At 40.1% G+C, this 23,308-nt stretch overlaps 1 long non-coding RNA gene across 1 annotated transcript in view; it reads right to left on the bottom strand.

Annotated features, from left to right (window-relative positions):
* Positions 1–15,832: 15,832 nt before the first annotated feature.
* LOC143693705 (uncharacterized) overlaps positions 15,833–23,308 on the bottom strand; it is a 32,548-nt gene continuing 25,072 nt past the window's right edge. Inside the window, exon 3 of the long non-coding RNA XR_013181642.1 lies at positions 15,833–17,526. This is a non-coding gene — a long non-coding RNA (uncharacterized LOC143693705). The remainder of the gene's footprint in view (positions 17,527–23,308) is intronic.

Here is a 23,308-nt window from a genome sequence, read left to right as displayed (position 1 = left end):
TGATATCTTTTGCAAAACTATTTTTTGCAACTTCTGCTCATATTTGAGAGAAATTGGTGCAACTCCTGTATTACAGTCTGATCAGAGAGTCAAGAAAACTATAAAGGATTTTACTGCCTGGTCCCCCAAGGGCTTGGATGAACATCAATTTTACTTGGGCAAGCACATTTTGCAGAGTCAGAGCTTTGCTTTTTTGGACCTCATTGGCTGTTTAGCTTTACTCTCTCCCTGTTCTGTTCTTGGCCAAAATTGTAGTATGCACTTGTGATCTAAAATTCCAGCACCATATTCATCTGATAAGAGTTCAAACAATAAAGAAGGTGCCATGAAATAAATCTAGAACTCTGGCAAAAATCAGAATTGATAACATGGGAATTGATAATGTACAAGCTTAATCCATCCCTCTTTGAGTCTCACTGTCATTTCAAGGCCCACCTGGGGTTGTTATATGGGATGGCTTTTAGGTTGGGTGAAGTTTATGAGAAGAGATTAATAAGTATCTATTGATTATATCTAAGCAAAGACAACTACAGTGCACTCATCCAATTCTTTCCAACGGCACATGGATTTTATGACAGTATGTATTAACTGATAAAATCTTAAATCAAGATAACAGTAGGTCCTTAGTTAGAAGAGGTCTGATTTTTGAAAATCCCTTTTATAAAAATTCCCAAGTGAGAAGGGATGACTAAAACCAAACCCATCCACAAAAGAATCAATACAACAGAAGAAAATCCAGAAATCCAGCTTGATTTTTTTTTTTTTTTTGTCAGCTCCTAAATTGCCTGTCTTCATTCCCTTTTCCCATCAGATACTGTGAGCTTGCACTCAGTGCCATTATGAGACTGGAGGTGATTCCAGGACACTCGAGGTGTCTTCTGCTCAGTCCTTCAGTCCATCCAGCCTGAAGGTATTTTGTCATCAGAGGCCTGGAAGAATGTGCAGATGCCTACAATTCCATGTGCCCAAAGACTGGTGACTGCAAATGACAGTGGTAATGATTTCCTGGCAATCAGAGCCAAGAATGAGTCACCTGCTGGTTTTAAATGGGACAAAGAAAACCAATCGTATTTCAGTGCTGCAGATGCTGCACGCTGGGGTAAATCAGTGTAAAAGATTCATTTATTTTTTTGTGGCTTGTTGATGCTTCTGGAAAGTAGAAGCTCAAGAAAAAAAAAAGACTTTTGGTTGAACTGAAACAAAAAATCCTTTAGATAACTTTAGCTGATTTTCAAGTCAAAATCAAGAAATAAATGTAATTTAGATTCTACAGTTATTTCAGTTTTGGACATTTCTCCAATGCTAAATCCAAAGAAATTTGAAAATTTATATAGTTTTGGATCAATACTTTTTTGGCCATTGTTATTAAAAAAGGTGCCTATTTTCTAATTACATTATTAATGCTGTTTCAGGAACTGAGAATTTGTAAAACCGTGCAATATCATGAAATCTGTCTCTTTTTTTTTATTATTGCAAAGGAAAAAATATGAATCTGAAGCATTTTGTACAGTTTCAGTCTGGGACTGAATGTGATGTATGTGATATATATTAAGATTCCCTGTTACTCGAGTTACAAATACTCCTTCTGTTGTAATCACTTGAATTTAATAGTAAGGCAGTAAGGCTGTGCCTCAAATACAATGTTTTTTATAAAACAGCACTTTGGCTCAAGGGAAGCTGTTTTCATTTTAGGTGTATTTCTGCAGGCAGAATTATTAACTTCTGTTTTCCATAAAGTCAAAATATTGAGGGCAGCACACAGAAAACAGCTTTGTGCTGGCAGAGCTCTGAGGAGTCACAGAATCCATCCTGTGCCCTAATCCCAAAAGGACAAGACAAAAACAGCCTCAGCTCCTAAAAGTAATAGCTGGTGCTCTTTAGTTCTCAGATCCCTGATTCAGTGACTGCAACAGCAGCAAAAATAGCAGCTCTCATACACGTGTTCTAAGTGCAGGTTAGGAATTGCAGCTGAAATTGTTTCAGGGGGATGTTTGTAATGCACTAATGTCTGTCTAACCTATTCCATTATCTCTGGGATTGCAGAGGTATTACTGCACTTCAAAACTATTTAATGAGAATATTCTACAAAAACACTAGAATGTTTTTAGGGCACTGAAGAACAAATTCTTCCCCCACCCACATCTGAAAAGGTGCTGTTGTCTCATTGATGATGGGAATAGGTGGACTAGAATTTAAGCACAAATGAAATCTGCTATCAGCATCGTAATCCACTTTTAACAGGGGTTCTCACCCAGCAGTTGTGTTGATAATCTCTGCATGGCATTGTGTTTTATGGAATGTAGGGCAAAGCTGAATGTCCGGGACCTGCCCTGGAAGAACTTTTCTCTCTTGAGAGAGAAACCCTTGCAGGCCCCAGGTGTGGCAGCATGGATGTGTCTGTGAGACCTCTTGACATCATTAGGCTGCACATCCAGCACCTGGGCAGAGTTTAACTGCATCAGAAGGGTCCTGTCAGTAGAAACTAAGGGGATCCTCTGGGAAGAAGAGCAGGAGAAGGGGCTGGAAACCTCTGGAATAGCTAAGTTCTGCCCTTGGGCAAGCACAGCACCCACTGAAGGCAGGAGAACTTCTTTAAGGGACTGGCACTTCATATTGCTGCAAAAATATAATCCATGCTGGCTCACCTAGTTCTGAAGGAGAATATCTTTAGAAAATTTCCTATAAATGTTTAATCATTTAATCTTGGATGGCATTTAATTAGCAATCTAATTAACTTTTTTGTATTTATCACTTGCAGAGGATCTTGGCACCTTCCACAGCAGGGCATGTGATCCCAGCATGAGTTCCTGGGCAGGGGAAGTCCAGGGGAGTTCCAAGACCCTCCAGAAGCTCTCCAGAGCAGCTAATGAGGCTTTGAGGGGACAGGGCTAATGGCATCTACCCCCCACCCCTACCAAGGACAGCCCTGGGCAGTGACACAGGGCCAGTGCCAAGGCTCAGGATGGCCTCAGTGTGGCCTCTGAGGCAGGAGGATGTGCAGAGAGGGAAAATTTTTGACAGAAGGACATTCCACTGGCTGACTGGAGAGACTTAAAGCCCACATAACTCAGCAGCTGAGCTGCTGTGTGTGTGTGGCCACCCACCAGGGCACTTGCCCTGCCCTCCCCTGCAGGCAAAGCAGTGGGGAAAGGCTGCTGCTCTGCCCCGTGCTGGCCAACACCTCCACAGAGACAGAGCTGCTGAAGGCAGAGATTGGATGAGAGATGTCACACCAGTGCCTTAGTAGACAAAAGGAACTGCCCTGTCCTGGGGTGCAGCCTGTTGTAGCAGCAGTGGACCCAAGGCCAGGGAATAATGTGCACTGACTCCATGACTGCAGAGGGCTGATCAATTGCTTTATTTAGCTTTGCTATCTTGGAGTCTCTGTGGTTCAGATGACCCTGAGGTGTTAGAAAGTCTCTTTTTCCCAGCCCCGAGATCAAAGAAGGAGTCAGGATTCTTCGTCTGTGGTGTTCAAGGTTGTTTATTTTCTGTTATCTATAACATTCTTTTCCTGACCTGCTGAGGTCTGTCTAGTAAGTCAGTCCATGGCACACTGACCACCCTCAGGGCAGTGTTATCTTCTTAAACTAAAAACTGCATTATTTACAATAATTTTCCAATACCTATCACCTATGTTAGACAGTGTATTTCTACTCTAAATCAATCCAAAAGTGCCACCATCACCCAGAAAATGGAGGCTAAGAAGAAGAAAGAAGGACAAGACACACCCAAATCCCTCCATCTTAGCTTCTGAACCCTCATTCTAAAAAACCCTAAATTCTACTTTTCTGTCTTGTGACAAACTATCATTCTACTTTTGTGGCTTGTAAATCCTCATATAAAGTTGGTAATATTTTTCCATGGGTTAAAATCAAAGGCACAGGTGTCTTTGGCTTCATGCCAAGGTCTCTGAGCCCCCAGCCAGGGGCTTGAGCCATCCAGGGCACCCAGAATGATGTCCTGGGTTCTGACAATACTATAGTACATTATATTTTGTTATGTTATGTTATGTTATGTTATGTTAATTTTCACTAAACTACTAAGAAAAACCCATGGCCCTTGCCAGGCAGTCCAATACACAAGTGGATCCAATTGGTTAATGACTCAAAATGCCATCACCAGAGTCCAATTAAGAAGCTACATTTTGGTAAGCAATCTCTATAACACATTCCACATATGCACCACAACAGGTGCAGAGATTAAGATAAGAATTGTTTTCTCTGAGCTTTCTCACAGCTTCTCAGGAAAATCCTGGGAGAGAATTAAGTCTCTCTCTGTTCAGGGAATATGTGAATACCACAGCAGCCAGCCCGACAAGGGAGGGGATTGCCCACCTCACCTGGAGCCCTGGGGCAGTTTTGGCTGCCACAACATAAGAAGGATATAAAGGCATTAGATAGCATGCAAAGGAGGGCTACAAAAATGATGAAGACTCTGGAGGGGAAGCTGTGTGAGAAATGGCTGGGGGCACTTGTTCAATTTGGAGTAGCTGAGACTGAGGGGAGCCCCCATTGAAGTCTTCAGCATCCTCATGAGAGGAAGAGGAGGACAGGCACTGATCTAGTCCCTCTGGCGACCAGTGGAAGGGTCTGAAATCAGGGTAGGTTTATGTTGGATATGAGGAACAGGTTTTTCACCCAGAGGGTGGTTGGGCACTAGAACAGGTTCTCCAGGAATGGTCACAGCACTGAACCTGCCAGAGCTCCAGAAGCACTTGGACACACTCCGAGCGTGTGACAATCCATGGTGTCACTCTTAGGGATTCTGCCCTGTGCAGGGCCAGGAGATGGACCCAGTGATCCTTGTGGATCCCTTCCCATTCAGGGAGCTCTGTGATTCAATGCAGAGCAGAGCTCTGGCTGCAGGAAGGGCCTGGCTGGCCCTTTCTCCTGGGGCAGGGACAGGCTGCAGCCCTGCCTGCAAAAGCTGTGCCCAGGCAGACACACCTTGCTTGACCCACCTGGTGAACTCAGCCCATTGGTTCTTCCACTTTTTTGACCCAATTCATTCAAAGACACAAACCTGCTGAAGGTTTTCAAAGTAACTAGTAGCTCTCAGAAAAACGTGAAAAGGCAGAAATTCAGCAATTAAAAAACTTTTAATGAACTACAGAGGTGTTTTAATGGGTTTAATTAATTGGTATTTAAATGGATGTAATGATTGGCATTTAAAATGAGCAAGTGAATATGTAATCTAGAGTGTCCTCTCCCCCTTTCATCACTTAGTAATGAGGAGAAACTTCAAAAACATCTGCTATTTACTTACATATCAGCACAGAACAAATATCTGAGAACCTCATACATCTGCTACCAGTTTCCCTTTCACACTCTGAGTGCTTTGTCCATGCTAAATGCAAATTATTTCGAGAATTTTCATATTGAGAAGAGATGCTGCATCATTTGGTGCTTGATGATAGGAAACAAACTTCCTAAAATGGCCAGAAAGAGGCCAGTATGACATCTATTAACCAGACAATTCCTGAAAGAGGTGATCTTTGCCATGTTAGCAGGAGAACCTGATTTGTTTTGTTGTTCTCCTGCTATTTTATCCCCTACAACAGCCTATTTTCAGTCTCTGATGAGAGCACACTTCAGTAGAGACTTTCTGAAGTATTTGGGGTTTAATTATTTTGTTGGAAAATATTGAAGTAACTTGCAACTGTATGTGTGTGAGACTGGATCTAGAAAACAAATAAAACCTGGATTTAATCACAAAGTCTGTGGTGCTGCCATTCAGTGACTACATTGATTCAATGTTGGATTAAAAAGAAAAAAAAAAAAATTAAAAGGGCATGGGGACTAAGGACTAGCAATTAATCCAGGATTTGGGGTATTTTAGCTTAACAATGAACAGGTTATTTGTGTGTTGTTCTGTCATATCTAACCAACCTACTGTCTTTTGCTGCTCTGGGAAGAGAGAGTTTGGGACTCAGAATGATAAAGCAGTTTCCTGATGTAGTAATTTATGGGGAAAGATTGACAGGTCTCTGCTTTACTCCAAAATGTTTTAGCAAGACCCAGGCACTTGGGTGATCAAATCAAGTCTCCAGAAAGACATCTGATACCTGAGGAGAGACTGTCGTGTATCTTATTTATAACATGGTATTTTCTACTTCATCTAAATGAGACTGTACTGCATGTGCAAATTGCTCGGTGCCTGGAGGCCAGAGAAAATAGCACCAAAACTACTTCTTGCTAAAGGGATGGAAATTACCTTATTTGCTTTCCAAGGATTCAGGCACATGAGAGAGCACTCTGAAATATATAAGGACATAACACATTGGCTTCAGAGGCTTCTGGTCTGCCCTGTGCCAATGCCTAAATACATCACAGAATGACCAATCCTAGATCAGCATTCCTGGCAATACTCTTATGCAGAAATAAAGTCTCAGCACTGCTCTGTTTTCTGCTTCCAGACAGAAGGAAGGCAGATTTTGCTCAATAGTTAACACCACAGTTGATCTAAAAGCAGGTCTGCTACCTCATTGCAATTCAGGTGCCCTTCATCTTTTTGACACAGCCTTTGTTCTCTTGGATATTTCTGTGTCCCACGAGCTATTTGCAAACCCCACAATGATCAGCAGTAATGAGAGGAAAGAACAGAATCAGCATTGTTGGGTCTGTCTTGTAACGAGCCAGGAGACATTTTGAATGTAAGCCATGTTCTTAAATTTGCAAACTGCATGAAAAAAAGAAGAGGAGGGAAGAAGGAAGAAACTAGAACAGTCAGATCAAGATCAAATTCCCCAGCATTAGAAGTTTTTGCTCATGCCAGTGGGTTTCATATAAAGACTAATTAAGCTGTCTGAAAAAGAGACACCAAAGACTATACAGCAGCAAAATCTGGGAGTAGCTGTACTTCTCTTCGTGTTAATTCTTGGAGCTCGAAAAATCTAGTTTCTGTTTCAGCACTTTCAAAGACAATTTTTTTATTTACCATATTTCACTGATAATTATTTCATGCAGTAACTTTTATACAAGTGGTTGCTGGAAGATTATGCTCCAGATGTCTATTAAAGTTGATGAATGTATTTTGGTATTAACATTCTGTAGAATGTAAAACAGTTGCAAAAGGACAGATGGCCTCTTGTAATTAGTATTTCTGTTGATTATTTATATTTCTCTTTTGTCTAGAACTCCAAAGAGATGAGAATATTGCTGTGTGAGGTGTTGTTTATTCCCAGTGAAAGAGATGGTTCCTGGACAAGGAAAGAGCAATTTGATAGGTAAGAGGGAGAGAAAAGATTTTTTTTTTGTTATTGTACAGATAAGTTGTTGAAGAATAAACATGAGAAGACCTTGGCTGCATTTCTACTAGCAAACCAACCAGCACCAGAGATTTTTCTCCTAAATCTGAGATAAAATGTATTTTTTTGTGTCCTCTGAGACCTGGCACGGATAAGGGGCAGGAACCACAAAACTATGGATAAATGCAAAGAATAAATTTATTTTCATTTTCAAACAGGGGATCCCTAAAGCATACCGGGGCAGAGGCACACAAATGAGAATGCAGGCACCATGGAGCTTGATCCATGCTGGAAGACCAACAAACTTGCTGTTTTCATCTGTACTCCACAGGTTTAATTTATTGCTGGGCTCTGTTTTTTCCACAGCAAGGCAGAAATCACAGGCATTTTTGATAGGGTGCCTCTAAGCCTGCCAGAAGCTTGTTATCTAAACACAGATGTTTTATTTGTCCAACAGACAAGGCCAAACAACAACTAACATAATATCTGTGGATTTTACACCTCAGCTGCAGGTCACTTGAGCATGTTTACAATCTTTCTTGCCCATCTTCCATTATTTTCCCACATGTCCCTTAACACTCTTAAACACTCTTAAACACTCTTAACCTCCAAAGATATCTGAATTAGTGTCTGCCTAATGCTCACTTTCAAATTGTGCCTAGAAGTTTTCTGGGAGAGCCAGACTGGGGGAAAAACCAAGTTTCAACAAGTCATTTAATGATTTAAAACAGAGGAGGCTGAATTGTAGTGCCCCAGTGTTACCCTATTTGTGCATGGTGCTGTAGCACCATTTAGGATGGCATTAAATTGACACAACATTGACATCTGCAATGCAATTGTCCACTTAGATGTTTTTAGTCTAGTGGAAATGCCATAAAAATACTTATCCCACTATCTAAGGGATTGAAGTCAGGTTTTTCCTGCTTTGGCAAAAGAACTGATGCAACCAGATCTTCACCTTCTGTTTAGAGTTAGCAACAGCACTGAAATCAATATTTTTTTGTGCTTCTGAAGAAGATGAGATGATCCCAGATGTAATTCAGTAAGGCAAGTTTGGCATGCAAACTTCTTTAAAGAAATATTTTTAAAAGATACATTTGGGAAAATAAATGGGTTCTATTTAGACACTGAAATTGGACCAATTTTCTGACCTCCTTTCTACAACAGCTGCATCCAAAATGTTTTAAGAAGTAATTTTTAGAGTTTTCACAAAAAGACAGTACTTTAAATTTTTTTTTGGAACTTGTATTATTAAGGAAGATAACATCTCCTAAGATGGAGATTACAGATCCTCTGCAGGAACCTATGATAAAGTTCTGATCATTCTCAAAGTAAAAACTAATTTCTTTATATTGAGTTTGAATTGTGCATGTTGCAGATTGGATCCACAGCTTCTCATATTGTTACTGCACACTTCTCTGAAAAGTCTCTTGGTCTTCTCTGTATCCTCCAGTCAGAGAGATGCAGACAGCAAAAAAATCACCCCTGAGGATTTCTCTTTTTTTAATTCACACAGAACAAACTCAGTTTCCTCTGTTTCTTCTTCTACATCTGGCACTGCTGCTCCCCATCCATCCTGAGGGTTCACCTACCCTGACTCCACCCAGTGAGTCCCCTCCACTGGACTCAGAGCAGCATCTCCCCATCTTTCACTGGGGAGCTCAGGACATGCTTCTCCAGATGGGTGTGACAAGAGCTGACTAGAGAGAAGGATCGCTTTAACAAGACATGATCACTGAATTCTGGCTGGTGCAGCCCAGGAGGGTGTTGCTTTCTTTATTACAAGGGCACATTGCTGGTCCCTGGTCAGCCTGTGCTCCACCAGGACCCTCAGCTGCTCATCTCCAGAGCTGCTCTCAGAATTCCCAGCCCCCATCTGGTGCTGGGGTTACTCTGTCCCGGGGCAGGACTTTGCTTTGCCTTTGCTGAACTTCAGGAGGCTCCTGTCAGCCCATATCTCCAGCCTGGCAAGGTCTCCTGGAATAGCAAATATCTTGTGCAAACATGCTGAGAGACAGCTCTGTCACATCATCCAGTTCATTAATAACTTGGTTTAAGAGTAACCACTGGTCCCAGTATGGATCCCCATTGAATGTCACCAGGAGCCAGCCACCAGCTGGACCTAGCACTTTGAATCACTTACTGTTTAACATTTTTCATTTTCTAGTTACATCAAATCTGTTCTGAATAAGGAAAAAATAAAAAGGAAGAATTCATTTCCTGATAGAAACACAACATATGTGAATAAAATGATCAAAAATGTGTCTACAGCAATTAGTGGCCAGCTCTAGATTAAAGAAGTAAACTGATATTAATAATGTTTATGTTGAGCTCTGTTTCCAGTGCTTCTGCTGATTGGATAACCTTGGATAAATTACACATTGAGAATTTTTCTTTCTTATAATGATAAGACTTTTGAATAAACCAATTAATATAATTTACAATATCAGTATGTTAAAGCTATTGTCATCCCTATTACTAGTCTACAACTAGTCTTTATCTAGTTCTATAAAGTCAATCAACTCAGACTAAACTGAGTGAAGCAAGCCAAATAATCTATTAGGATGGTCCATTTCTGTCTGTGAATTCCTCTGGAGTTTGCTTTCAGTTAGAAAAGTCTCAGTGTGTGTGAATTCAGCATCAGGATTTCAGAGCAGTTCTGTAAATACATTTCTCAACTTTAACGTTGCTTATGCTGAAGTAGAACACTGTTGGTTTTTCTTTAAATTATTTCCTGTTATTATCCCTATTTGAATGGTATAGGGAGACCACAAGAGAAAAGCACCCTGCTGAGTTATTTCATAACCTTAAGAAAATGATCTGTCCTTGTCTGGACAGAAGAGGGCTGATAACAAAAGTCCTTCCTGGGAAATATTCAGGCACAATCCTAAATATATCACAAGGATGAACATTTGCCATCCATAAAGTTAACTACATCTATAAATCAGTTATAATACCTGGGCTCTAAGGGGTGGGTGTGCATTCTCTTCACCACCTTAAAAGCTCTGCTTGTGGTACAAATTATGACCTAATTATAAACACAGTATAAAGCTCTGGTGCAAACATGTCTGTTTTCCTCCAGCAGAGCACCTGACAGCATCCAGGAGCAGGGGCAGTGATGCTGCTGGTAGCAGGTTTCTTGTTAGGACACCATCCCCTGATCATGCTTGATGTCATTCCCATTATACCTGACTCCAATCACTCCTCCAGGCCAGCACCAGAAACCTGCAGCAGCAGCCAAACATTCCACTGATGTGAGCCGAAATTCATTTTATCAAACTCTCTGTTGTCCCATGGCATCTTCCCGAGTTTTTTCTATTTGCTGCCTCTGAGTAAGGACATTAGGGGATGTCTTTTGGAATGGAGCATCTGATTACAGGAATTTTCAAAGCAAGAATGCAGCATATTCATTCAGCCACATTGCACTGCTGCCTGTGTGAACTCCTTTTAAGTGAACTCCATTCCAGATCCCAAAGGGCCCTTTGCTGCCTGTCTTGCCTGTTAACTCTGTTCCTCTCCTTCTCCAGTGCTCTGTCACTTCTGTTTCATGCCACATTTATTAGATTTCTTTTAGAAGCACTGTCTGCTCAGGTGGAGAAATGTAGTCACTGTTCCCTCCACGATTAATTTTAATTCATCTTTAATGCTTACACAATTCCTCCCTTCAACAATTTGGCCTGTGTGTCTATTTTCGTTTGGATCAAAGACCTTCCTTAAATCCATTCCCATACTTAATAATCCTGTTTCATTTTCTTTTGGCTTTATGATGAACCTATTTGCTGGAAAATGAAGACAACAGACCTCTAAAAGTTGCTGTCTACATCTCAGTCCCTCAGACTGGCTTTCTTTACACAGGCTGACATTTAAAATGTATGTCTATATGTTGATTATATACAAAAACAGACAAACATATCTTTCTGAAACACAGGAGTGAAAATGCTGCCTGAACACAACAGGGTTAGAAATCCACTACATCTTAGGTCTGACCTAGTAAGCCAAAAGGAACCAATTCTTTCAGATTTAAATGGGGTTTTTTAATACCAACACACTTGATGGCTTGATTGGTTTTAGGATTAGTCTTTCTTGGTTCACTTTGATTCAAATTACTGGAAATTCCATGTTGTTATGGAGAGCTTTGGGGTCCACCAATGGAAAATATTTTTAAATTGAAACAGGTGATAACTCAGCATCATGTACAAGGCAGCATTATTGCTTAGACATGCTAGAGGTGTTCTAGTAACAGAAAAAGGAGGAAAATTACCAAGGGAAATGCCACGTGGGAGGCTGGAAGAGTATCAAGACAGCATTAGACTGCAGCCCATCTCCTTTAAACTGTGTAACTATAAAGGCTACCTTCTGTACATACTTAATTGCTGAATTAGACTGATGAGAAAAGCATATGCTTGCCCCCTGTGGAAAAAAAGACTCTTTCAGGTATTCCAGTGTCAGGACTCAAACACTGAGGAGTCTGTCATCACCTGAAAGTGAATTTCAGAAAGACCATGTCCATCTTTGGAGGATCACTCCATTTGTAGCTTTTAAGTACCGAGTTCACCCACCCCTATGGGACAGTAAACATTGTACCAAGTTTTCACAGCCCACAGTGGAACACCAAATGAATGAGTTTACCATCTTCTTTCTTTGCCACCACAACAGGGAATGACATTTTCCTATTAACCAGTGTGGGAAGTACCTGGCCAGTATATAACACAACCCTTATATAAATGTTTTACTCCAGAAATTAGTGCCAGTAGAATTCTGTACAATGTTTAGATGGGGCAATGAAAGGGAAGGCCAGTTAAATAAGATGCTAAAGTCATTAAATGTTTCCATTATAAATATTTATCTTTGGAAATATAAACACACTGCTATTCCCTGATTGTCATCAGCTATTAATTGCATATGTGATTGTAAACACACTTCTGTTGTTTCCTATGCATTTTGGACTCTAAAGGTTGAGAACTGTTAAAAAGCAGTCAAAATTTATTTCCAAATAGCTTGTTCACTAGACAGATTTCCTTAATAGTTTTTTTCCTTGGAAGGATTTGAAATTGCGCCATATCAAACGTCAAAGCAACTGTATCAGAGATGAATTTGAAACATTAAAGATTAAGGGGGCTCCAGGAAGTCTTCACAAACTCGTGGATGGGTGATCTTGCTGTATAAATTTCCTAAGTGACCACATATAAGCAGAAAAATGCCTATTTCAAGCAATAGTAAATGTCCTTTTTTAGCAGCGTGCTGTCACCAACAACACCTCCAAGCAAATACAAACTGTGTAAGAGTGTAACAAAAAGCTAAGTAAATTACATTTTCCCCTCATGGTCCGCCTGCCACTGGCAAGAGCTCTGCTGCAGCACTTCTGTTCCATACAAGCTATACCAGTGACATCCTTAATATAAATAAATATGAATTGTTAGTTCAGTGGTGAGCCTGATTGTTTTCACTCTATTTTACAGCCTTTCCATCCCTCAGTCTTTCTTTACATGACAGAACCATTGGCCCTCAGCTACACCAGGCTAAATGATGTCTCTGAAGCCACAGGAATCCTGTCAAAGAGGACTCCTAAGTCATGGAAGTGAACTCTTGTATGGAACAGAGCACTGTGGGTGCTTCACCAGGCATCTTACGCCATGTGGTGATTGTTCTTTAAAACTTCCTGCGATCAGTGCTCTGCCATGGCAGTCTCCTGGCTGACAGGTAAAACTAGAGGTAGGATATTTACCTAAATTAAAAAAAAATACCTATCTTATACACATTCCAACTACAACTGCCAAATTGGATGATCAGATAGAGAGGATAAAATCAGTTGCATTATCCATCAGAGAATTAAGTGTAGGATTAGAAAATGGTTGATTGAATAAAATATTGAAAGGATATCTTGGATATCTTGGTTGGCCTCTGTCTTGCAAAGTATAATTGTGATTGTAGTGATAATTGTGATTATGATACTTGCTTTAAGCTGTGTAAAAAATGGGATTGTAAGTGCAACACAAAGAACAGATGTGATGTCTGTAAAAAGGCAAAGGGAGGCCTATGAAGTCTGATGGGGAAAACAAACTTCAAAAGCCCCAAAGCAAAGGGGGAGGAAATGTTGCCAGAGGGAGAACTATGTGCCTGGCTGTTGGAAAATACGATGCTTATTCCATAGGATCATGTTAAACATTAAACAAAGAAAGGAACAAGGACATGCCCTTGATTAACCAAGTGTTTCACAAAACACTGAACCAGACTTGTTATGCCAATTCAGCCCAGTATTTGGGAAGTGATACCAAGTTCATGGAGAACTTTGGGGTTAACAACCACCAGGGACCCCTGGAGGGACCTCGGATAAGAAGATAAGAAAATGCACAGGCCAAGGGGAGGGCAAATGTTGATGACTTCCGAGAAATTATTGTTATATGCATGTTTCTTCTGGGAAAACTTATGAATATGCATGTAAAATACAGTATTTCAACAGGAGCTTTTTCTGTACTCAGCATGTACAATATGTGGAGATATCCTTGGGCTACAATAAAGAATTCCTGCTCCTTAAAGCAACATTGTGATGAGGAGTTTGTTCTGCCAATTTCAGCAACACCTTAATGCCACACCTGCACATCTTTTAGATATGTCTAAGGATGGTGACTTGACCACTTCCCTGGACAGTCTCTTCCAATGCTTGACAATGCCCCTTTGGTGAAGAATTTCTCCCAATATCCAAACTACACTTTCTCTGGCACAACATGAAACAATTTTCTCTTATCCAATTTCTTGTTACTTGAGAAGAGATTGAACCCCAACTCGTTACATCGTCCTTTCAGTGGTTGTAGAGAGTGAGAATGTTCCCCTTGAGCCTCCTTTTCTCCAGGCTAAACACCCCCAGCTCCCTTTAGCTGCTCCTCATCAGACTTGTCCTCCAGAGCCTTCACCAACTTTATTGCTCGTCTTTGGATGGGATGACCACAGGTTTCTGGAACAGGGAATAACCACTCTCTGCTTTGGATTTGAGAGGCACAAGGACAGTCAGGAGTACTGCAAAATAATGGGGAGAGCTTGAAGTGAAGGCCAAAACCTCAAGCTCAGTGTAAGTTTGGCAAGTCTATGGAGGGAGAGGACAGAAAGCCAAGTGCTGGACTGATACATTTTCTTTACAGTAGTCAGATCCCAATGTCCCTTCAATTGTGTCTTTAGCCAGTTCACTTTGCTAATATTCGGGACTTTCAGGGGGTATTCGTGTCTTTAAATGACCTCTCAGCTGCAAAAGAATTATGCAGCCTGCAAGTTAATCAGTCACATCTCAGCAGTGCAATTCTGTATAGAGCAGTAAAGTCCAGGAAAGCTTTGTAAGTTCACAGCCATGGAATCTTGACACTTCCCTCTCCCACCCTCTAGTTGGTGCTTTATCAACTGCATCTACTCCCCTCCCTGAAACAACAACATTATTAATTAATATTTTACTTGGAAGGGACTTCTTTGGGAAGGTGACAATGTCTGTGTGTCTGTTTCTGTGTCTGCTTATCAGAGAATTGCAATGTCAGTGGAGCATTGCTGAACGCTGGATAAGTACACAAGCTGTATTTGAAAAAAAAAACAAACAAATTTTCACATTTACAGAAACACTTTTGCTTATAATTTTGTTTGAACAGTCTCATATTTTATCTTTATTTATGAAAATTATAACAGTCAGTTTGTAATTAAAAGAGGTTTTCTAAAAAAACACCAAAACTTTTAGTTTCCAAAACCTCTAAAATGTTAACATGAGGTGTTTTGAAGTTTTTTCTCTTGATTTTTGAAACAAAATTTCATCAAAATCAATGAGGCTTGATGGACAATATTGAAAGTATTGACTAAAGTTTCTGGAAAATATCAGTGAGTAAGTACAATCACACTCAGCGTCTTGGAACAAATAACTGACTATCGAAATTTGTGTATAGCATTCCTATTAAAAAAACCCCACCCAGATCTGTTGCTGCCTGCTGTTAGGATCTGGTGAGTAGCTCTGCAGATTGCAGAAGTTCCTGCAGTTTTCATTTCCTCTGTCCTGTGCTGCACAGCTCTTTCCTTAGCACTAAATTTGCCTGTAATAGTCACATTTGTGTATAATTACTATTCATGTGCACTCAGTGCTTTGTCATCACTCCTAGGATTGAACAACATCTCTTAGGATAAGGAATAAAGTAGAAGGAAAGAAATTGTTCTGTCATTTGGAGGTATGTCATGGCTCACATGAATGTCATGTGGTGCTGCCAGAAAATCTGGAAGTTGAACCTTATCCCCACTCCCTCTCTCTCCTCTGAATTGATTTCTCACAAGCCTTGCTCTCGAGGTTTTCATCTCTGGGTTTTGAAATCATTAGAATGATTTTGGCATTGCTTCCAGGACAAGGTCAGCAAAACCTCAAGGTCTTACTCTGAAAGTCTGGCTGGGGCTGTGGAGGCTGTCTGTGTGTAGCCTACAAGCTGAGCTTCTACACAAAGCTGAGAGATCACCACATCAGTCAGCTGAAATCTCAGATTCCCATATGGAAGTGCATTTGGAAACTGCTACTCCAGCTAAACAAAGGAGATCTGTTCTGTGCTGAAATCCAAGCTAAAAATATATGTGGCACTACCAGCTGCCCTCATTGCAAAAAGAATTCACATTTGTACTTCGTTGAGGCTGAAATCATTCCTTCAGATGGTCATGAAATATTATTAGAGATGTGGTTTAGTGGTGAATTTGGTAGTGCTGGGCTGAAGGTTGGACTCCATGGGCATAGAGATCTTTTTCAACCTCAGTGATTCCATGATTCTACATACTGAAAGTTAGATTTCATTAGATAATCACTTTGACATTTCAGAATTCTTGATCTTTCTCAAATATTAGGAAATTTCTCTTAAAAAATATTTTGAAAAACGAGCGCATGAGATTCACGATGACATTTCTGATTTTTTTTTTTCGGTTTTGGTGACCTTTATGAAAAAGACAGATTCTGCAAATTCTTGTGGGACAACTTCCTGCATCCAAGAAGTGGGAGTCTCCTTTCCTTTTCCAGCTGGCAAGCCATGCTGGTTTTCCAGCTCAGCCAGTACTGAAAGACTGTTGGGTGCAAACAGCATTCAACTCCCCCCAAAGATATTTCACACAGGGAGAGTGAATAATCCTCTTGTCCTGCCTGCAGAGGGAACTAAGATGCCACCTTGGAGAGTACAGCTAATTTTTGGACATCCAAAAGTTTTCTTGGACATCCAGAGGGATGAATGTTACTCAGGGAAACCAAAGGAATTGGAGTACTTCTATGAGTAAAACTTGGACAAAGAGCTGCAGTCTTAAATTCACACTATATTTTCACCTTCAAAACTGGATTAAAAAAACCTAAGTGATCTGGAAGGTGAGGTCAGAAACAAAGAGGTTGCAGTTGAGGTAAGAAATATCAGCCATCAAAAGGATTCTCATATTTAATTGTAAATAGGAAAGAATCATGTCAGGATAAAACCTGACACATCTCAGAGATTTCAGTTGTTACATGAAAAAAAGTCTATCTTTTCATCTCCTGGAAGAAGTTTGCTTGTTTCTCTTTTTCCTTTTAGCAGAAAAAAAAAAAAAAAGTAAAATAAAATAGGAAGGAAATCTTTTTCAGTCTGACATCAGATTTGCTCACCGACTAAATTGGTTTTGGAGTTCCTTATCAAAATATTCTGGGAAACTATCACACAAATGCAGTATATATTAGAAATGTCAGAATACCATCTGTGAGCAGAAAAGAATGAATAGCATGGGAACAGAAAGGAAATATCTGTGGGGTGTTTTTAAATTAGGATGCCAATACTCTGATTTCTAAAATTCAATCAAAGCATGAGTGTTGGATGTAAAGGAAATGCTGCACCTCATAACTAAATGCTTTGTATAATCAGCAACTTTACAAAGAGATTCATGGGGTGCTCGGTTTTTTTTAATCTTAAATTTTATATCAGCATTAAAACAAATACCCTGAACTCTCACCAAAATGCATGAACTAACTTGTTTCCCAGTCATCCTAAATTTAACAATTGTCTGTTGCTTGAGAAATTAATTCACAGTGATAACTCAAAAATCATTCTCTACATCTTGTTGTGATAATTTTTGGAATTCAAATACAAAAACAGTGTCTTCACAGCAGGGCCAATATTCAAACTGTAGATGTCCAGAAGAGGCCTCAGGAGTGATTAAATTGAGGGATCTTAATTAATCTGAATTCTTCATTCCCAGGCATCTAGAGAAGAAAATCCAGCTTTATGTTGATAATCATGGTCTTCAGCCTGAGGTAGTCCCAGTTCCTAAGAAATTAAAAACAGACAAACAAAAAAATGGTTAATTCCATGCTGTAAGGCAATTCTGCTCGTCCACAGAAAACAGCAGATCAACTCCAGATTTCAAGACTGAAAATTATCTTTATTTCAAACCACTGCAAAGGATGGGTAAGTACTGAACCAATCATTGAGGAGAAATAAAAACAGCCTTACAACATATATAAAATATATGGTTTGAGTTTTGACTTTCCTGTAATGCAAGTGAAAAATCTGAAATAGTCATTTTTAAATGAAGCAATAAACATTTTGTCACTCCAAAAATGCCAGCCTAGGGCACAATGATTTGATGTTGCTATGCCTATTTTACTAAGCGAAATCCAATAGAAAGCAGATTTGTTTAATGACTTTTATTTTCTTAATGCCATTTAGTTCCCCTGAAGTTTCTGTAAGTTCTTCTGTACTGCAGATTCTCTTCAAAGCAGGAGAAATTCTGGATTGAAGATCTTCTGAAAAGAGACTTTATCAACTGACCCACATCACTGTCAGTGTGCACAGAACGATTTTATTCAAGAGAGCTATGGACTGAGTCGAAACCACAGTATTGGAGCAGGATCATTAGCTTATGGCTTATCTGAATTCTGTCTAAGAGGTCCATCTAATACAACTGCTGCAGAATAAAGGGGGAAAAATCCTCATTCTTAAATAAAATCAGCTAAGAAAGATGCACACACAAATAACAATGGGGCTGCAATGCTCAAAGCGACGCCAGCCTTGTTTGCTTTCCTCTTTATGGAAGAGGAATGCTGTTTACAGTGCTGTGTGCTCCTACAGAAATCCCAACACACACAAGAGCTTTATCTTTATTGGTCTCTGCTGCTGCAGCAGCCTCTCTTGGTTTTTTTTTGTTCTTATCAGTGTTAATGGCAAAGATCATTGCAAAGCACAACAGAAAGAGAAAATATTATCATACATCACATGGCAGAGTGTCTCAAATTGGTTGGTGCTACTAACCATAACCAGAATTAATACCATGTTACACAGGAAAGAATCAGAAAAAAACACAAATGTAATCAGTTAAACTGGGTTTTAGTTCAACCACCCAGCTGAAAAACACCTTAGTGGAAATAAGGTCACAATTAATACAGGCCACCATACAAGTAATAAAGTTATGTATTGAGATAGTTTCTGTCAGTTGAATCTCATGTAGTTCTAAATACCCTGTTGAATCCCATGTAGTTCTAAATACCATGTGACTTCCAGAGCAGCAGGGTGAACTGGATGTGGGGTTATATCATTGGGAAACACACAGTTTTGCTCTTTTTTTGACAGTATTTGTCAGTATTGACAGTATTTTGACAGTATTTTTTCACAGTATGTTGTGATCAAAAATACAAAGTAACACATTTAAAAGCATCTGTCACAAATACAATTGTGCAGCTTTATCTGAATCAGATGAAAATTCCTCTTACCAAAACAATACAAAAAATGTTGAGAGCATTCAGTAGCCCTTGCAGTATTTTTACACTTAAATCCGGTTCCACTTGTTGTTAACTACTGCTACTCATGTATTAATTAATTTGATTTACTTTTTCATTATTTCTCCTTCAGAATGTTATTTATGATTAATTGCCTGTTTTTTTACAGGCAATAATACAATAAGATAATACAATATAATACGTGATATAATACAATAAGACCTAAGATCCCATTAATATAAAAAATATTTAAATCATATAGTTATTGTCATGAAAGAAACAAAAGACTGATTGCTTTCCAAATTATTTTGAACCCAAATTTGGTAAAAAACAACAGAAATTCTGAAACTTTTAAAGGATAGATGAAAAAAAATAGTGATGTTAATACTTTTCAATAAAAATAATTTCTTCCAATTCAAAATATATAATACTAGTTTGTCTTGGCTGTTGTTCAAAGACTTCTTATTTCAAACAATTTGAAACAAGAAGTCTTTGAAATAAACGTCTTATTTCAAACACATTTACCGGGATGTATCTGTAGTTTTCATTGGGATTTGGGAGCAATAAGGCCGATCATACATGCTATATCCAAATTCATGCATATCCAAATTCTTTTCAGAAGTTTTTTTTATTTTTCCTCACACTGCTGCTGCATATTTTGATTAAGAAAAGGTTCCATGTCATAATTTAAACTCACAGAGGCTTTTGATGGAAAATCTCTATCCATGCACCACACCTGACTGCGGGTTTGGTGCGGGCAGGCTGTGACTGCTGGCTGTGAGTGACATCCCTGGCTGTGACATCCCTGCTGTCACCCGCGGTGGTCACATCAGTGCTGTCAGCTCGTCCCCCATCCATCCCCTGCTGCATGAGCAGCCCACAATTCCGAAGGGAAAGGGAAGGGGAAAGGGAAAGGGAAAGGGAAAAGGGAAAGGGAAAGGGAAGGCTCTCTTTGTCTCCAGAAGAGCTCAAGCCTGCCCCAGGGCGTGCTAAATGAAGGGGTTGAGATCACCAGCCTGTTCCTGAACAGCCCGTTTTGATGGGAGTTCGGGTGTGAGTTTCAGAGCCCTATTCAGTGTGCTAACACACATAATTGATGCCTTTTCAGCCTCCTTTGTTCAAGTCTCCAGTCAGCCTAATTAAGTTCTTGTGATGCAGTAATGAAGTAAACATTTCCACGAATATCTGCATTAGCTGGATGGCAGATGCCTGCAATTAAAATACTGTAGCTATATTAGAGCACATATATTCCATGTTGCTTTCAGATCTGCTGAAAACTTTCCCAAAAGAGTGTTTGTGAGTTTTTTCAACATGGAAAAATACCAGCCTGAGCCATGACACAGGACCTGCACAAATACCAAAGGAAGTCAATGGGATGTGGAGTAGACCCTCACGGAACTCAGGCTCACCTTTGATTTTCTTTTTGTGAAAAGAGCTTGGCCATGGTGACACCAGTTAGAAAAATTGCATAAAACCATATGAGTATTCACTTTAGTTGCTGAAATTTAGTCAGGGTCAGATTTAAGTGGGATAGAGTGAAAAGGATGGGTGAAAAAAGAAGAGTGGAAGAAGGGACATGGTAGGTAGCTCAGCTCCTTTGCCAAAACAGTCACTGGCATGACTTGAGAGGTTTGAGAGCTCAGTGATATACACACACCTCCCCATGCCTTTGAATTCAGGACCAGAGGATGGGTCTAGATATCCCCTGTGGCATGGAAAATCTTAATTTTCATTAAAAAGTGCTTGACTGCTCTACTTAAAAGTTCTTGAACTGAACCCTTTGTCTCAAATTACCATCCCTCACAGCTAAGTAGGCACTTCCAGCCTTGCAATTGCTCTGAAATACCTAAACTCTGTATTTAGGGGGAAAAAACAGCTCCTATTTGCCATCTACACAGCACCTAGGCTGGAGCTATCTCCAAATAAAGTACTCATCTCTCTGTGCCAGACAGAAATAGGCTGTGGCTTCATTGGCTTTGGCCATTAAAAGGTAAACCCCAAGCTGGGGTGGGAGAGCTCCCCTGGCAGGTTTTGTTACCCTGACAAAGCTCTGAAGGACAGAGTTCAGGAGCAGGAGAGCTGGTGGTAAATAGGAAGGTGTCAGAGTAATCTGACAGACAAGCCATGTGGAGCAGAAAGGAAAATTAATCAAAGAGGGCTGGCTTGTAGATATTCCTACAATATAGGGGAAAGAGGCAGCTCACCCAAAGGGCAAGAAATTAGAAAAGACATTAGAAAGGCTTTGACATGAAATCTATTGCACAAAAGTAACCCTCAATTTATGCAAGATTTTTTAAAAAGAAGGGAAGGAGGGAAGGAAGGGAGGGAGGGAGGGAGGGAGGGAGGGAGGGAGGGAGGGAGGGAGGGAGGGAGGGAGGAAGGAAGGAAGGAAGGAAGGAAGGAAGGAAGGAAGGAAGGAAGGAAGGAAGGAAGGAAGGAAGGAAGGAAGGAAGGAAGGAAGGAAGGAAGGAAGGAAGGAAGGAAGGAAGGAAGGAAGGAAGGAAGGAAGGAAGGAAGGAAGGAAGGAAGGAAGGAAGGAAGGAAGGAAGGAAGGAAGGAAGGAAGGAAGGAAGGAAGGAAGGAAGGAAGGAAGGAAGGATACACAACTGTATGTTCATCTGTCTCTTCACAGTTAAGGGTTTTTTTGCATCAGTAACAGAAATCCTTTTGGGAAAACCACCTTCACTGCTGGTCTGCAGATCTAACACAGCAGATCCAGTACATACATTTCAGCCTTGTTAGAGAAACACTTCTGTGCTACATCTTCATTTTTATTCCAGATTATGGAAATGGAAGGGACAGGGATAGCAAGAGCGAAATAAATAAATAGAACCTTCTTTTTCTTCTTTCATTCCCTCCTTTCCCACTACCCTATTAGTATCTGGGTTCTTGCTGTGTTGTCCTTCTACCATGGACTGTGAGTTCCAGTTCAGCAGTAAGTCCTTCATCACTGTTACCCTCCAGAGCTTCCTAATGAGGGAATTACCATTCACAGCTGTTGTGGCAAACACAGAAAGCAAATCCTCTTATCACCTGGTTGCTGATAACATCTGCAAGCCAGCTCCAAGCATCCATTCACCTTCATAGTCTATTTTATTGCAAGAAAAAACAGTTTTCTGCAGCCCAAGCTGGAGAGGACATAGATATTGATAAACAGCCCCCAGCCCACTGAGAGCTCAGTTCTGTTGTGCTGTTTTCCTGCACTACTCTCAGATCTTTGGATGAAAGCTCTCTGGGAAACATTTCACCTTAATGTGCTAAAGGGAATGAAATACAGAAAACAGATTCAAGGCACCTCTTAGGGCTCCAGGGCACTGCACATTGCTCTCAGGAGCCTACTTTATAGTGCTTTGTCCACTGCAGCTCTCATTTTGCCAAGGGGCTGTATGGGATGCAGGGGAAATGGCTCTGAAAGTGAGCTGTAAGTATCTACAGGCAGTTAGGAACTCAGCAGCTGACAAAGGGAAGGAAAACTGCCTGGTTTGTTGTGCTACCACAACACCCAAAACAAGGCAACCCCCCTGGCACCGACATGAGTAGACATTACTTTATACTGCTAGGAAAGCCAGAAAAACTGCTTAGAAAAGTGTGTGCTGGAGCAAGAGCCTGGCTAAAGTGAAAGTAAAATAAAATGTGTGTTGGAAAAACTGGGGCAAAGTAATGGAATGGGGCTTTGACATGATTACAAATCAACTCTGCTCCACACCAAAGGGTGAGGAAGTTAATTCTAAGACACTAAAGCATGGCTGCAGCCTGCACATGATAGCAGCAGCAGGTCAGTGTGTGACAGCTTTTGCTGTTGGACTAAATATGTTAAACATTTTGTTTTGGAACATGGCACTTTCCCCAGAGGTACATTAGTGTTTCCAGATACTCATTTCACAGGAGATTTTGTAGGTTGGTACATTCTGCACCCTAAAGTAAAACACTGAAAAAATATAGAAGCAGAGAAAGCATTTTTCTTCCCTTTTTACTATCACCATTTAAAAACACTTTCCAGTAAATGTGCCAAATTGTGTTTGTGCTTTAAAAATCTCATATCAACAGTGACATTTTTCTTTCTTACCAGCCTAACATGTCCCCTCATTTTAGCTTTTAGAAGGACTAAATAACAACACATCAAGACATCAATTCCACAGAAAAACTGATGCTGAGTTTTGAGGCATATGTTCCAAATTTGACTTTTAAAAATGTGACTTTTCAGAATATTTGCATCACACCACTCATCATTTTGTCACAAATGAATGGCTAACAATACATTTCACAGAAATACAATGTAGGAATTTCCATTGTACCATTTCTTGTAGTTGCTTTGCTCCTGGTGACTAGTGAAA

Source organism: Agelaius phoeniceus, chromosome 3 (genome assembly GCF_051311805.1).
Source record: "Agelaius phoeniceus isolate bAgePho1 chromosome 3, bAgePho1.hap1, whole genome shotgun sequence".
NCBI classification, from domain to species: Eukaryota; Metazoa; Chordata; class Aves; order Passeriformes; family Icteridae; genus Agelaius; species Agelaius phoeniceus.
Note: the sequence above shows the minus strand (reverse complement) of the source record. Positions and strands in the feature narration are given on the sequence as shown.